Raw genomic sequence first — 15,954 nt, forward strand, 5'->3', positions numbered from 1 at the left:
ATGGGATGTGCCCCTCCAAATCAATTTCGCTCGCCGGATGATCCATACCATTAATTTATAAACTTGTGCCTAAAAATCATTTGCAAGGATCATCTGAATAGCTCAACTTGATGGTCGCAACAAAATTGGTTGTTAAAACGACGTCTCTGAGATTTTGACCATTCCCTTGATGGACATCTTTATACATTAGATCGAAGTAGGCTCAACACTCATTTTTCATTAAAACAATATGCGGGCCCCCTGTCTGATCCAAATTCTCTCTTGCTCGGATTCTCGTGAATAACCTTTCTCAACACTTAGCGAAAAGAAAAATGCAGAACATTGCGGAAAAGATTGAGAAAATATAAGGGACAGACACGGGAATGGAAAACACCGAAGAACCGATAGAAAAACACTAACTTCTTTATTGACTAAGGCGGAGCAAAATGGGGGTGTCTACACCATCCAGCGGTCGCCCAGCCTAGCCTGGTCGACCGGCCCTGAGTGAAATTCCATTCTAACTTTAAAATTTGGGCTATGGTTTTTGGGCTAAAGTCCAAGATTTTCAAACACATTTTTTGGTGTGTTAATGGTTTTCAAAGATGTAAAAATTTAAGTATGAAAACTGCATTTTACATAAAATCATGAGGACTCCAAATACATTCTAAAAATAAGAACCTTGAGTCTTCTTGGAATGTCTTGGCTCCTTTGCACTTTCTTGGACTTCTTCGGCTTGAGTGAACATCTTGAACTTTGTCTTGGCTCTTGTGACATGTCCTCCAATCTTCAATGCATGTGGAGGTTCATGAGGTGTCACCATGGCATGTTCAACTCCAAGCTCCTTCTTAACACTTGCTTAGGAACTTGTGGGATCTTCATGTTGAGTTACTTTACTTGGGCATCTTCAAATGAGGATGACTCCAATGTAGGTTCAAGCTCTTGGTTCCTTTGATCTTTGATCCACAAGTCATGTGTTGTGAAGAGTTGTGTAATGGCGATTATGACAGGAGATTCATGTATACAACACAACACCTCAAAGCAACACATCAGTCCATAAATGCTAATCAATTTGGTTTGCTAGCATCAAAACAATAAGGTATGATGAATGATTAACCCATGGGAACCCTTGGGCTTACAGTATACCAAGAGTGGGCCAAGGGGATAAATGGTGTCCACCTTCCGTATCACTCAACTCAGTAGATGTGATTAGGAGTAAGATGATCTGACAGTCGTCTTCAGGGTTACGTCTCGATGGAGGCCACTAACCTTATGTGAGTGTAGTTTAACTATAAAGTGAGATCGTAGTGGGGCCCGCCATAGAGTTCTGTAGGATTGACCGTCGGATCCTTGCGACGATCCCACTCATAACTCGAATGGCCAAATAACATCCAAATGGATCAGGGTTCCGCATTTTATGTAATTGCAAGGACGGATATGATCTGTTAGACTAATGTGGATATTAATTAAATATAAATATATATGTTTAGATGTGTATATACATGTCTTTGTTAAGTAAGTAACAAGAGACAGTAAGAGAATTTTTTGAAGACAAATTGGAGCCGAAATAACTCACATTGGATGTGAGTTATTAATCAATTAAATAATTAATTATTTATTTATTTATTTAATTATAATACATTATTATGTATTATTAATTTGATTTATAATAAGCATAATAATCAGTAATCCAAATGAAGATAGTTATTCTCAAACCGGTTTTGCAAAAGTTACAGAATTAGGAATTGGGAATTGGGAATTGGGATAGGACTACACATTTGGATAAGGTTTGTGGGGACCACAACACTCCTAAATCAGTTGAAGATCTAGGGAAAAGAGTCCCAATTGCTCAAGGACTTTGAGTTACACTCAAACTCCTTGTTGGATAAGAATTGCTTAATTGTAGGATCTACAAAGCAAGCAATTTGTTTCCAACACCAACTCTTATGAAATAAGGCCATAAGAGCTAGAGGGAGGCATCCATACACGTTCTCCCATGTATCTTAAGTGTCCCCACCCAGCTTTGGAGGTTTGGGAGAGTCCCATTGAAATCCCACTAGGCAACCCAAGAGGGGGATGAATTGGGTGTCTTTAAAAAAATTTATCCTCTTTAAAAACTTTTGTAAGATTAGTTTCAAAATCTTAAATGAATATCCTCTCTTAGACCTTTTGTCAAACACTTGTTAGATGGCTTTTGAAAACCCTAGTTGATTATTTCCTTTTTAATCTTTCTATGAAAATACTTGGTGGTTGATTAAAGATTGTAAATCCCACAACAAGGTAAAGGAATTAGATGAATGGTTTCTTTTAGGCCTTTTATCAAACACTTGGTGGAAGGCTCATGCAAACTTAATTAACAAGATTGAATGGGCTAATTAGCAATGTACTAGATAAGCAAGTTAATTACCATTACTAACTACTCACTCAATTCTAAGTGTGTAAATGCAAGCACAAATAAGAGTGAGGGTGAGAGAGATAAATACCACACAAGAGACGCGAATATTTATAGTGGTTCGGTCTTAACCCCAAGACCTACTCCACTCTTCTCAAGTTTTGTCTACTTGAGGAATCCACTACCTTCCAAGGAACTTAAATACGGCGTTCCTTTCGCCTTATACAATCCGAGCGTCCAAGCTCCAAGGGTCTTAAATACGGCGCCCTTTGTTGCCAAGTTTACAATGAAGAAGAAGATTGAAGCACACTCTTTAGCCTCTTGAAGGCTTGATACAATGTAAAGCTCACAAGAGTCTCTCAAAGATAATTACAAAGATAAGCCTAGGTCTAATCCCTTTAGATATTCTCAAATTGAGGCACAAGGGTGTTTTCCACTCTCTAATATGTTTACAACAAGTTTAGGAATGAGAGAGATTCATTCACATGCTTAGGGAACCCATATATATAGAGAAATTCCAAAACTAGCCGTTACAAGGGCATTTCTGTAATTCTGGACAACTTCCCAACGGATCTATTTCAGGGCATTTTTGACATTTTTCATATTTCAGACTCGGTTTTGTAAAATTCATATCTCACTCGTTTCTCGTCGGATTTCAACGTTCTTATACTTGATTTGAACGGAAATGATGAGCACTTTCTGTTATAAATATTTTTAAAAATATTTAAAAATGTTTAGGATCAGTTATGATAGGATTTATGACCTGACCTCAAAATTCAAGTGCTAAGTGTGCCGATTTGAATCTTTTGCAATTCTAAGCTATCTACGGCACTAGGGCTTTGGTCCACGGGTCTTTTCCTTATATTCTAATATTATTTGGGACCTTATTAGTGACTTGATTATGCCTCAACAAGGGATACCTAAGTGGGATTAAATTATACAATCTAACACAAGACTCATTACTCACATCTTCAACTATAAAGCTCATCTTCAAGTCTTGGTCTCTTGCATGGATCACTCTTTCAAGTTGGTTCAAGCTCCTTGACAAGTTGTTGATCTCCAAGCTTTGGCCTTCATCGATCTTTCTTTGTTTGTTCAATGCTTTGAGATGACTAATGTTGAGCTTCTCCTTGGTTGATCCTCCAAGGTATGATTGATCCTTTGTATGCTCTAGCTCCTTTGACACGTGTTTGGTTCATCTTCAAGCATAGGCTATCAATGGTGTGTGCTAGCATGGATTAACCTGTGAATTTTCTGTCAATAGCACAACACTCAAGGCAAGCAATTAGTCCATAAAAGACTAATAAATTTGCGTTTGTTAATCATCAAAATAAGGTGATTGAATGAACCCATGGGGAACCCTTGGGCTAACAATCTCCCCATTTTTTATGATGACAAACCAAATTGATTAGAGAGGTGGGAGGATACTCTTATGAGGATTAGATAAGAAAAATGAGTGTGACTACTCCCCCTCAACATATGCATAAGATAAATTTAACAAGTTTTAGCATACATGCATATGGATTATAGACAATCTAATCAATTTCATACTTCTCCCCCTTTTGGTATAAGCAAAAAGGAAGGATACACAATTAAGTACAAAAGTAATACATCAAAGATTTTTAATCAAACTAGATGCTTCCGTAGTTTCTTATCATGATTTACCAATTAAAATCAAAGTACATATGGCATGAAAAGAGCATAACAACATAAGAGATGAATAAACTAATACAAATCAAGCCTATGTTAGAAAAACAAAGAGACATACCAATTTAGCACAAATTTTAGGATATATCTTGATATATATATAAATCCAATATAAATCTACCCTATGACCCATAATACAATATTAGATTAGCAAGTTAAGGCTTATATTTTACTTATCATGAAAGAAAAATAGCAAGATTTAGATCTAGCATGATAAGCTCCCAAATTGTTTGAATTCCTATTAGAATCTTATCATGAAGAGATGGATGAAATAATGTTGAACCCATCATGATAAGTAAGAATAGATATTTTCAAGTTAAAAACGTTCTCTGAAATTGACATGTATAGAAATGAGCATTTGATCCTAATATAACATGACAGACAAACTTATCATGAAGTGAAATGACACATGATAAGCAATCAAATCCATAGGAACTAAGATTAGCAATTTCAGTTCACTCCTATGAATGAATATCTAAAATGATATGCAATTCTTAGCTCAATTAGAGGGGATATGTTTGAATGGACAATGTGAGCATCTCACAATGACCCATATAAACATGAAGATAGCAAAGATTAGCTCTCCCCTATGTCTATGTCATTGGCCTTAGGTGAAACCTATATGGTAAGGCATGATATGACACAATAGGCCAAAGGACAGGATTGACCCGCTATTGGTTACTAGCGCATTGGTTTGTCCTATCTACCTCGGTAGACACGCTTATGGACCTATTGATCGAGCAGATGGATTCGATCACACGGGTTGACCCTTTCATGTTTGTAGAGACATTACCGTGGTTGCACTCTGACTGGTTATCTCCTACTATTGGTACCGAACCACTAGATGGGAATGACTCTTGATATGATGTTTCCTTTCTGGTGTGTGAGGCATTGGATGTCACCCCTATAGACAGTGGGTTCTCACTATTGATACTACACGCTGACGTTCTCTCCACTCGCAGGGGTTTGCTCTCCGGCATCGCGTCTCGTCCTCCCCCCGGCAGAGGAGATAGAGGCTGAAGCTAACTATAGCCAATCTTCGCTCTTTTTAGAAAACCGTTGCAGGAATCTATAGATAAAAAAAGAGAGAACTAGAACTTATTAACTAGACCTCGAATTTGCGTATATAGACTTGTTTCTTTCTTGTTCTTCCATTTTGTCATCTCGCTATTCAGTGGAGGCTATCCGAGCAGACTTCACAGCTATTTCCATAGGAGATATGGGTCCGCCGTTACAGAGTTCATAGAACAAGGATGCGATGGTGCTTGTCTCCTCGGCTATATGCTTAACACATGCAAGTCGATGAGCCGCGCAGAAGGAAAAGGGGCTCCTAGCTATAAGACGTGTGGTCGAGTTGAGAGACGAGATAGATGGAAGATTCTTTCTGACTCCCACCCCACTATGTCACTAAATGATGGGCGGGCGGGAGAAGCAACTGATACAGAGGGTTGGGAACTGATCCAGAGAACAGGTTTCTCATTGTATTTATTAAACCCTAATCTAAAAACCCCAACACAAACATTTGATTATGGAATAGTAGATATTCTAGAATTTGATCCTTTTCTATTTCTAAAATGACAAAAGGACTCTACTCTACTGGACTAGCCGCATTCCCCGCCTCGGCCGAAATGCGATTCCTTCTCTGGTAAGAAAGAAGATGAGAAGAAGAAGAAAGCATGGCAAGGGCACCTCGGGTTTGTCCTATCGCACTCGGGGGTAACCATTCCCTTGTGTGTATAGTGCAGATCACCGGTCTAGACAACCGGGGCCCTCCTTCTCGGAGTCTCACGACTCTGAGTGAAGGCGAGTAGCTCAGTGCAAAAGCGTGACAACAAATAAACATGAAACATTTATTCACTATACTATAAAAGAGCGCTTTGAGGTCTGAAATGAAGCCCAAGGCTGAAAGTGAGTACATGGCCAACAAAACTTATCCTTGGAATAGACGATAGCACATTCGATTATCCACAATAAGTATGAAGCCTAATAAGATATGACCTTAAAATCTAGGCAACGGCTTACTTTTCTTAAACTCAAAATACATATACAAGCACAAGACAATGCCAAAACAACCCATATGGAGCAACCATGCTCTAAATGAGTGCACTTATCATATGTAATGAAGTATACATATTAAACAACATATGATAAGATGAGAAGGACGTATATTATACATATAGTACCCCATTTGTTAGAGACTCATACAAAGTATGAATCCAAAGGGCTCTCCAATACATAGTTACCAAGGATTTTTGGATATATTTTCCAAAAGATACCAAGTTAGACTCAACCCTTGGGCTACAATGACACTTACTCTCTAAGTGTCGGTTTATCATGATCAAAATGATAGCCATAGTCTAGCTCATCATGATAAACAAGCATAGCACAAAAGATTTACAATTTTTGGCTCATGCTCCCCCTAAGTGTGATATTATTTTCTACAATTTCAAATTTTCTTCCCTAAGTATATAGCATACAAACAAGTTAGGAAGATCACACAAATACAAATACCTATTCATGATTGAGATGGTGGGACAAGGCCAATTGATTAAGTATTTTAATTATTGTGAAGGTACCGACTCCCCCTTTGGTCAAAGTGGGCTATGGGCTCCAATTGAGTAGCTTTTAAGGTTAAGGTTTGACATCTCAATTATGTAGATACTACCAATCAGGGGTGATAATTATAGATTATTTAAATATACCAATTTGGATCAATTCTATAAGATTTAGACATAGAAGAATAAACAATAAAGTACAATGTCTAAGAGAGACATCTATGGCTCATGAGTGAGAGTATACCACTATGGGTAATCATGAGGAAGATATAATTTATATCAAAAAATCCATGGATCGTCTACCATGTTTGGACATAAAGAACATGACATATAAGGTGCATGGTCCAAATATTTGCATTTACATCCACAAACCACCAATATAAAGACAAGGCATTAGGCACAAAGTGCATAAGCCCATAGGAAAACCAAAATGCATGAGAGACACATGTTCCCATCACAAGGTATAGGGTATCAACCACCAAGGTGAAATGTGCCAAAATAAGATACTAGATTCACAAGATATTTTTAATTTTACTTAAATACATTGAATCTTGACCATTTTTAATTTTCCCTACAAAATATATTCTATAAGATTCCAGGGATGGATCCAATGACTCTAAGGATAAATATCAAGTTAATACCTTAGACATATGCATTCCAAAAAGGATTTTCAAGACTATATGAATAATTTATATTACTTGTAAAGAGCAAGATTCACATTAGTCATGAAAAAATATCCAATTAAAACCTTTGAAAATACATATACTTGCAACCCATCAAAGACTTTACATATAATGATAACCATTTAGGTATAATAGGAAAGTCTAGTGATAGTGTAAAGGATAACTAGGTGCACAGAGATTTTCAAATACATTTTCTCACCTAGGGCATAAAAAGTTGTCTAAGAAAAGATTTGAAATAATTTTTCTAGACATGACATTTAAGCACATAATTTTACTGAAATAAATAAATCAATTCCAGTATATACTAATCTAGCAAATGCCATTTTTATCCAAATTAGAGTTCAAATACGAAAGATTTACTCTTATGAGTTTAACTTTAACTCATGGGTAATGAAGAGGTTGATATTCATATAAGATCAATCATGGTTTTCACATTAACTGCTCTGTTGTGGTTTTACATGTGGATGACTACTAAGTGAAAAATGATCTAAGTGTTAGTGAGTGCACTTAAAGTAGTATATATAGATACACAAGAATCAAACAATATAAGTCAAATGTATCTATAAGTTGTTTCTTTTAAAAAAAATGTGATCTTTAAAACACATATGAGGCTAAATGCAAGAAAATATTAATGTGACATCTAGTAGCCAAATAAACTCAAGGGATATGCCATTTAAGCTCAAGATTAACTAGATACATGGGAATCAAGCATATTGTATATAGGAGTATACTTCCATGGGATTTGAAAATTTTAGCTCAAATATAAACTAGACATCAGTGAGATATCTAGGAAACATTTTCCAATAGATATAACAATTTAGTGCAATGTGTCAAAGTCTAATACAAATCAAGTTTTAAGCATATAGACTTTGGATTTTCAAAAAGATAAACATTTAAGCACAAAATATGGATACATGGCATTCATGCAAGATAGACATTTGGTGGAAGGCTCATATCTTAAGTGTCCCCCCAGCTTTGGAGGTTTGGGAGAGTCCCATTGAAATTCTACTAGGCAACCCGGGGTGAATTGGGTGTCTTTAAAAAAAATTATCCTCTTTAAAAACTTTTGTAAGATTAGTTTCAAAATCTTAAATGAATATCCTCTCTTAGACCTTTTGTCAAACACTTGTTAGATGGCTTTTGAAAACCCTAGTTGGTTATTTCCTTTTTAATCTTTCTATGAAAATACTTGGTAGTTGATTAAAGATTGTAAATCCCACAACAAGGTGAGGAATTAGATGAATGGTTTCTTTTAGGCCTTTTATCAAACACTTGGTGGAAGGCTCATGCAAACTTAATTAACAAGATTAAATAGGCTAATTAGCAAGGTACTAGATAAGCAAGTTAATTACCATTTCTAACTACTCACTCAGTGTGTAAATGCAAGCACAAATAAGAGTGAGGGTGAGAGAGATAAATACCACACAAGAGACGCGAAGATTTATAGTGGTTTGGTCCTAACCCCAAGACCTACTCCACTCTTCTCAAGTTTTGCTCCTTGAGGAATCCACTATCTTCCAAGGAACTTAAATACGGCATTCCTTTCGCCTTATACAATCCGAGCGTCCAAGCTCCAAGGGTCTTAAATACGGTGCCCTTTGTTGCCAAGTTTATAATAAAGAAGAAGATTGAAGCACACTCTTTAGCCTCTTGAAGGCTTGATACAATGTAAAGCTCACAAGAGTCTCTCAAAGATAATTACAAAGATAAGCCTAGGTCTAATCCCTTTAGATATTCCCAAATTGAGGCACAAGGGTGTTTTCCACTCTCTAATATGTTTACAATAAGTTTAGGAATGAGAGAGATTCGTTCACATGCTTAGGGAACCCATATATAGAGAGAAAACCCAAAACTAGCCGTTACAAGGGCATTTCTGTAATTCTGGGCAACTTCCCAACGGATCTATTTCAGGGCATTTTTGACATTTTCCATATTTCAGACTCGGTTTTGTAAAATTCATATCTCACTCGTTTCTCGTCGGATTTCGACGCTCACTCGTTTCTCGTCGGATTTCGACGTTCTTATACTCAATTTGAACGGAAATGATGAGCGTTTTCTGTTAAAAATATTTTTAAAAATATTTAAAAATATTTAGGGTCAGTTATGATAGGATTTATGACCTGACCTCAAAATTCAAGTGCTATGTGTGCCGATTTGAATCTTTTGCAATTCTAAACTATCTATGGCACTAGGGCTTTGGTCCACGGGTCTTTTCCTTATATTCTAATATTGTTTGGGACCTTATTAGTGACTTGATTATGCCTCAACAAGTGATACCTAAGTGGGATTAAATTATACAATCTAACACAAGACTCATTACTCACATCTTCAACTTTAAAGCTCATCTTCAAGTCTTGGTCTCTTGCATGGATCACTCCTTCAAGTTGGTTCAAGCTCCTTGACAAGTTGTTGATCTCCAAGCTTTGGCCTTCATCGATCTTTCTCTGTTTGTTCAATGCTTTGAGATGACTAATGTTGAGCTTCTCCTTGGTTGATCCTCCAAGGTATGATTGATCATTGTATGCTCTAGCTCCTTTGACACGTGTTTGGTTCATCTTCAAGCATAGGCCATCAATGGTGTGTGCTAGCATGGATTAACCTGTGAATTTTCTGTCCATAGCACAACACTCAAGGCAAACAATTAGTCCATAAAAGACTAATCAATTTGCGTTTGTTAATCATAAAAATAAGGTGATTGAATGAACCCATGGGGAACCCTTGGACTAACACCCATTCACTCGAGGAGTCCCAATTCAAGTTGGTTTCTCAATTGGATTGGAATTGTGAGAGAGAAACAAGGATTTATCAAACCAAAACTCTACTTTATATAAAGGAGAGAGGGGAGAACGAAATTTGGTGTGTGAAATACTCAAAAAATTCGTTCTCCCTTGCTTCCTCCTTTGGAAAAATAGTTTTCCATCTCTCTCTCTCTCTCTCTAGTTCTCTTCCAATTGAAATAGTCTCAAATAGAAAGGCTTCTAGTCAATTTCTCTATTCTCTACAACAAAGGTACTGATTAGATCAAACCTTAAATAGATGAATAAGAGTTATTTACATCCATAATAGTCCAAGCAAAGAAAAATGCAGGGTCCGCGGCGTTTAGAACGATCGCAACAGTTCGAGGAGTTGATCAAGCAGCGTGATTCCTTCATTTCTTCTTCAAAGAGGTATTTATTTATGTTTGATTAACATAATTAACTAATCTAGACTCAAGGATCTTGGGAAAAAGCAAGATCGAAAAGTAAAAGTTAAAGTTCTATGCGATTTTTGTTCCGCTGAGTATAGCGATCTTGCCGGAAGGGGATAACCTTCCTTCATAGGTCCCCAAATTGATCTCTATAGCAGCACTCTAATATTTATTATTATTGATGTGAAAAGTCTCTTCTTGTCACATGTGCATGATTAAGGGCACATATTTGTCATATTGCAAAGAAATACAATGTGTTTTAAGGGCGCAACTCATGTTGATTTTTGGGAATTCGGGTTGAGATTTAACCATAAAATCTGGTCAGGTTCAGGTTGATTCTAATTCATTTTTCAACAAAAGCTCAACCCAACCAGACCGAATTGCAAGCTACACCCATACTTTATTTTTTTATCATGAGATATTAGTTAATTATTTATGATTGAACACGTGATGTAACAAAGAGAGGAATGGTTTGGTAGGTCATGAAGTTAATATAATGAGGCAAACATACTATGTGCAGTAGGTCACACCTTTGATTGATCTGAACCATCCATCTGATAGGCCTTGCTTTCTGTTGCTTAAATTTGCAAAAATCATTGAATTGAGCCATGTAATAATGTATATTTGTAGTCATTGAATGTGATCCCTTAGCTATATCTATATCTAATTTTTTATTGAATGTCCAAAAACAAAATGCACATACTATTTGTCGATGACTAACTTGAATACAGGCAATCGAGGATCCAAAGCAAGGCCTATGAGATGGATGGTTCAGGTCAATCAAAGGTTGGACCGTACATGCCATAATTGGTGCATGTAATTGATCCCTTGTTTGTTGATGAAGTCCTAAAGAAAAACAATCTAATTGATGGTAATCCTACACCATAATCTTCTAGATCCGTATTTTATCTATTCACTCGATCTTGAAATGACTCATTTGAAGATTTCTCTCTCTCTCTCTAAAATGTTTTTCTTACATCACCCCAAGATTCCTCTCTCGCTCTCTCTCTCAAATGTTTTTCTTACATCACCCACCATGGTAAAAATCATTGCTCTCTCTCTCTCATTATCGTGAGTCTCTGGAACAAACATTTCGTTTTGCCATGATTGAAGATGAAATCATTTATTACTCTTCATGGAAAGTGACATTCCTTCTATATAATGTTCCAATGCTCATTTTTTTAATATAATCTAGACATCCCTAGACTCTTAAATGTTGGATACTCGGTTTCTTACTTGTTCATATTGTATATGGGGTCTACATGACACATCTCTCTCTCTCTCTCTCTCTCTCTCTCTCTCTCTCTCTCTCTCTCTCTCTCTCTCATTATCGTGAGTCTCTAGAACAAACATTTTGTTTTGCCATGATTGAGGATGAAATCATTTAATACTCCTCAAGGAAAGTGGCATTCCTTCTATATTATGTTCTAATGCTCATCTTTTTAACATAAGCTAGACATCACTAGACTCTTAAATGTTGGAAAATTGGTTTCTTACATGTTCATATTGTATATGGGGTCTACAGGACACATCTCTAGTTGGAACTCTAATTAGTAGATAGATAGCATTTTCCAAGTGCAACCCCAAATGGAAATAGGTAAATCTTTATAGTTTATCATTGATCTATTTATATCTAATTAATGAAACACCCTATCCCAAGGACATTTATCCCAAGACCTTTCTATTGGGGACAAAAATAGAGGAACATACATAATTATATGTGGTCCGTCAAAAATAGAGCACTAGACATAAGAGCTTGTGGTCCGTCACCAACTGCGACAACATGTTTGATACCGTTTGGATCGACGAACGCAATCCTTAGGGTTGCGAAGGAAGAACATGAAGTAGAATTTATGCCAAAATATTAGAAAAGCTTTTCTTATTCAATTAAAACTCCCATTACAGATGTTTGGGGCACTTTTAATAGAGGAATACAAGAGAAAAAATGTTAAACCTATCCGACTAACTAGCATAGGAACATACAAACTTATGAATAACTTAGTAACTCATAAACACATTAATTAGCCTAGTGTGGACCCGCGATCCCAAGGATGGTGAGAGACGAATCCCCCTACATCCTTTAGATCTCCACATGAGAAGGAGAGCTCTACCAAGGAACTCTCAAAATGGTGCCCTCACAGCATGAGTGGTGATATATGAGATACCTCTTGATTCGGAGATAGAGCCCGGAATCAAGACGTACCTAAAAATAGAAAAGAGTCGTCATCCATGGAATAAGGCCATAGAACCAATAAGATACTCTGTGCAATGGATAACCAGAAATACTTGGGTCCGTGCCTGGTTATGAGTAGGGAAGGTGTTAGGCACCCCACTCGCCCCGAGCAAACTCGGTCTCTTATGCCATTTTTTATTAATTTTGAAGAATTTTGAGCGAAAATCATGTGAAATGGGAACAAATATTCCTGAGTAAATGTCTACCTAAACATGCATGACCCGAGGATGGGTAAAAGAAAAGAAAACATCCAAGTCCTATGGAGGGTTGATGTCACCATGATATCTATCTCCACTAATCCTAAGTCATCACATCTAATCCTAACTCACAATATTTAGGAAAGCAGCAAACATAAACATGCATAGCTACAGCTAAGAAGATAGTGACAGATATAATGATATAAACAGATGTAATGAGATAAGATAAACAGATAAAGCAGTAAAGAGCTACAACTAAGCATGTGATCAAGAGGTAATAGACAAATAAACAGTAAAGAGCTATAACTAAACATGTGAATAAGCAGGTAATGGATATAAAATAAATAGGCTAATGCTACTATTAAGCATGCAAACAAGCAAGTAAACAAGATAAAGTAAGCATGTAAGTGCTAAAGCTAAACATATGAATAAACAAGTAAAACTATACAAGAGATATATCTAAAGAGAGTACACACAAGAAAAGGGAAGAAAACATATTAACAGGTCCCTAAACAAGAAATCATAACAAACAATAGACCACAAGCCCTAAAACCCCTAAAACTCTAAGAACATAAAAAAATGAAACATGTACCACAACGATCTGGGCCTGGATGACCATCCATCCAAGTTGCCTACGTATCCAAGCCTCTTTTTGGAATCAAGATCATCGTAGTTCAGTGGCCTATTCTAAGATACAATGCCTATTTGTGCCTAGACCACTAAACTAAACTCGATCTAAAAGACTCGACTTGTGATTAAAGCTTATTGAATGTGATTATTTAGGTTAAAGTGTATTGTATATTATAGGACTTCCTATATGCCCTAACTAAATGCAAGTTAGCCTTAAATTAATGCAGGTGTGCCCTACATCCTATGTGCAACTAGGCTGTATCCTAGAAAAAAAGATAGGCTATCTAAGTGAATCATATTCTAGCCATCAATTGATTATGCGACAAACTGCATAGTCAAACTGACCAGACAGAGGCTCCTAACTCTAGGACTCTCTAACTCTAGGACAAACTCTTTACATTTAGGACAGACTCCTAGTCTGAAGGAAGATCTTTTCAAAAACGGTTTACAGAAAAATCTTTATTTGAAAAGGTTTGAACGGTTTCTTTTTTGAGGTTTGATAAGTTTTATTTACAAGGTTTGACTGGACTTGGGATGAAGATCCCAAGCTACCTACGTACCCCGTGGAAGAGGATCATGCCAACGTAGTTCGGAAACAAACTTTCTTAGATATTTCAGATGTTTTTGAGTTTTGAATTTTTTATGTTTTTTTTTAATTTTAAAATATTTTCACCCTTTTAGCCAAAAGGAACATACAAAGCAACACACTAGGGTAAAATGTTGAGGGCTAAAGGAGAAACCCTAAACAAGTAAACTAGTGTCCCAAGTAAAGATGAAATGATCTCAAATAAGTAAACTAGTGTCCCAAGGTAAAAATGAAAATGAAAAAGATTCAAAGTAGGTAAAAGCTCTAATAAGACTGTGCTAGTGTAGACACCCCCATTTTGCTACACTTTAAAAGGCAAAAGATTCGATAGTTTGTCAAGTCTCGAGTCAACATTCCGCAATAGATTAGGCATCCATGCATTTTAGGTAGATTTCATCTCATTTTAAGTGTTTGGAAGTTAATTCGCAATCATAAAGGTTTCTAGCGTGTTCCAATGGTATCTGGAAGATTAAAGTTCAAGTTTTCAAGCAAGTAAAAAAATCTGTTATTTGTAGAATTTTTAAGGTTTTCCTCATTTTTGCCCATATTTGCACTACAGGGGTATTTTGGTCATTCCCGATGTATCCCGTTTGACCCCCGAGTTGTGTCTAAAAAATCTTGAGCGATTCCATGAATTTTGAAAAAGTTGTTATTTGTAGAATCTCTCAATATTTTCCCCATTTTGTGTAACTTGGGGTTGTGTTGGTCATTTCTGGTGTGCCTAAAGATTATCTCTAACGTATGACTGAAGAATCGTCAAAATTTTCAAGTATTTTAAGGAACCTGCTATTTTTAGAAACTCATAGGGCATCCATATTTTCATCATCTTATAGATATTTTAATCATTTCCTATATATCTGAAATCATCTTGAGGGTATGGCTGAGAAATCATGAGTAATTTCATAAGTTTTGAAAGACCTGCTAAATTTAGATTTCTCAGGGATTCCCTTATTCTTACACTCCAGGGGTATTTTGGTCTTTTCATGTGTGATTCATTTGATCCTTGGACCGTGTCTGAGAAATCTCAGGTCATTTCTTGAATTTTGAAAAACCTGCTATTTTTAGAATTTCTCAGGGTTTTACCTAGTTTCACCAAATTGTGTACCTCAGGGGTAATTTGGTCATTTCAATATGTTTCATTTGACCTCTAGGGTGTGTCTAAGCAATCTTAGATGATTTCATAAATTTTGGAAAGCCTGCTAAATTTAGAGTTTCTCAGGGGTTTCGCTTGACTTGGAAATTTTGTGTCAAGGACATTTTGGGTATTTTCAGGGGGTACCAAATGATCTTGTTTGATATTGCCCATCAAAAGGACCCAATTTTAAAAGTTTCTATTTTTTTAAGTTTGACCACAAAGACTTTCTATTTTTAACTTTCCCCTTTAAAAGGTGAACCAATTTGAGGGTATTTTGGTCGCATTTGGATGTGTAATGATCGAATAAGGGTATTTTGGTCCGAAAAATTATGTTTTCGAAAGGGATGGTTCGACCATATGTCGATGGTGCACCATAAATGTCATATGGGTTGGGTTCATCAATAAAAAATTATAATTTAAAGGATTTTATTAAATTTTCATTGAAAAAAACCCAAAATACATGTCATAAGGCACATTCGGCTAAAGCGCACAAGGTGGGGGTCCATGTGGACCCACCCATGTGGGTCGGTCACATAAGTGGGCGCCCTACATGAGGAGGTCACATGCAAAAACGTCCAACATGGGATGAGGTGGTTGGTGACATCATATTTGTTTTAAAAAAATAATAAAGAAAAGAAGAATTATAATTAGAAAGGGCTTGTATGGTCAGGTT

This window comes from Tasmannia lanceolata, unplaced genomic scaffold (genome assembly GCF_043159265.1).
Source record: "Tasmannia lanceolata isolate RefF3 unplaced genomic scaffold, GAP_Taslan_0.1 ptg000018l, whole genome shotgun sequence".
NCBI lineage: Eukaryota > Viridiplantae > Streptophyta > Magnoliopsida > Canellales > Winteraceae > Tasmannia > Tasmannia lanceolata.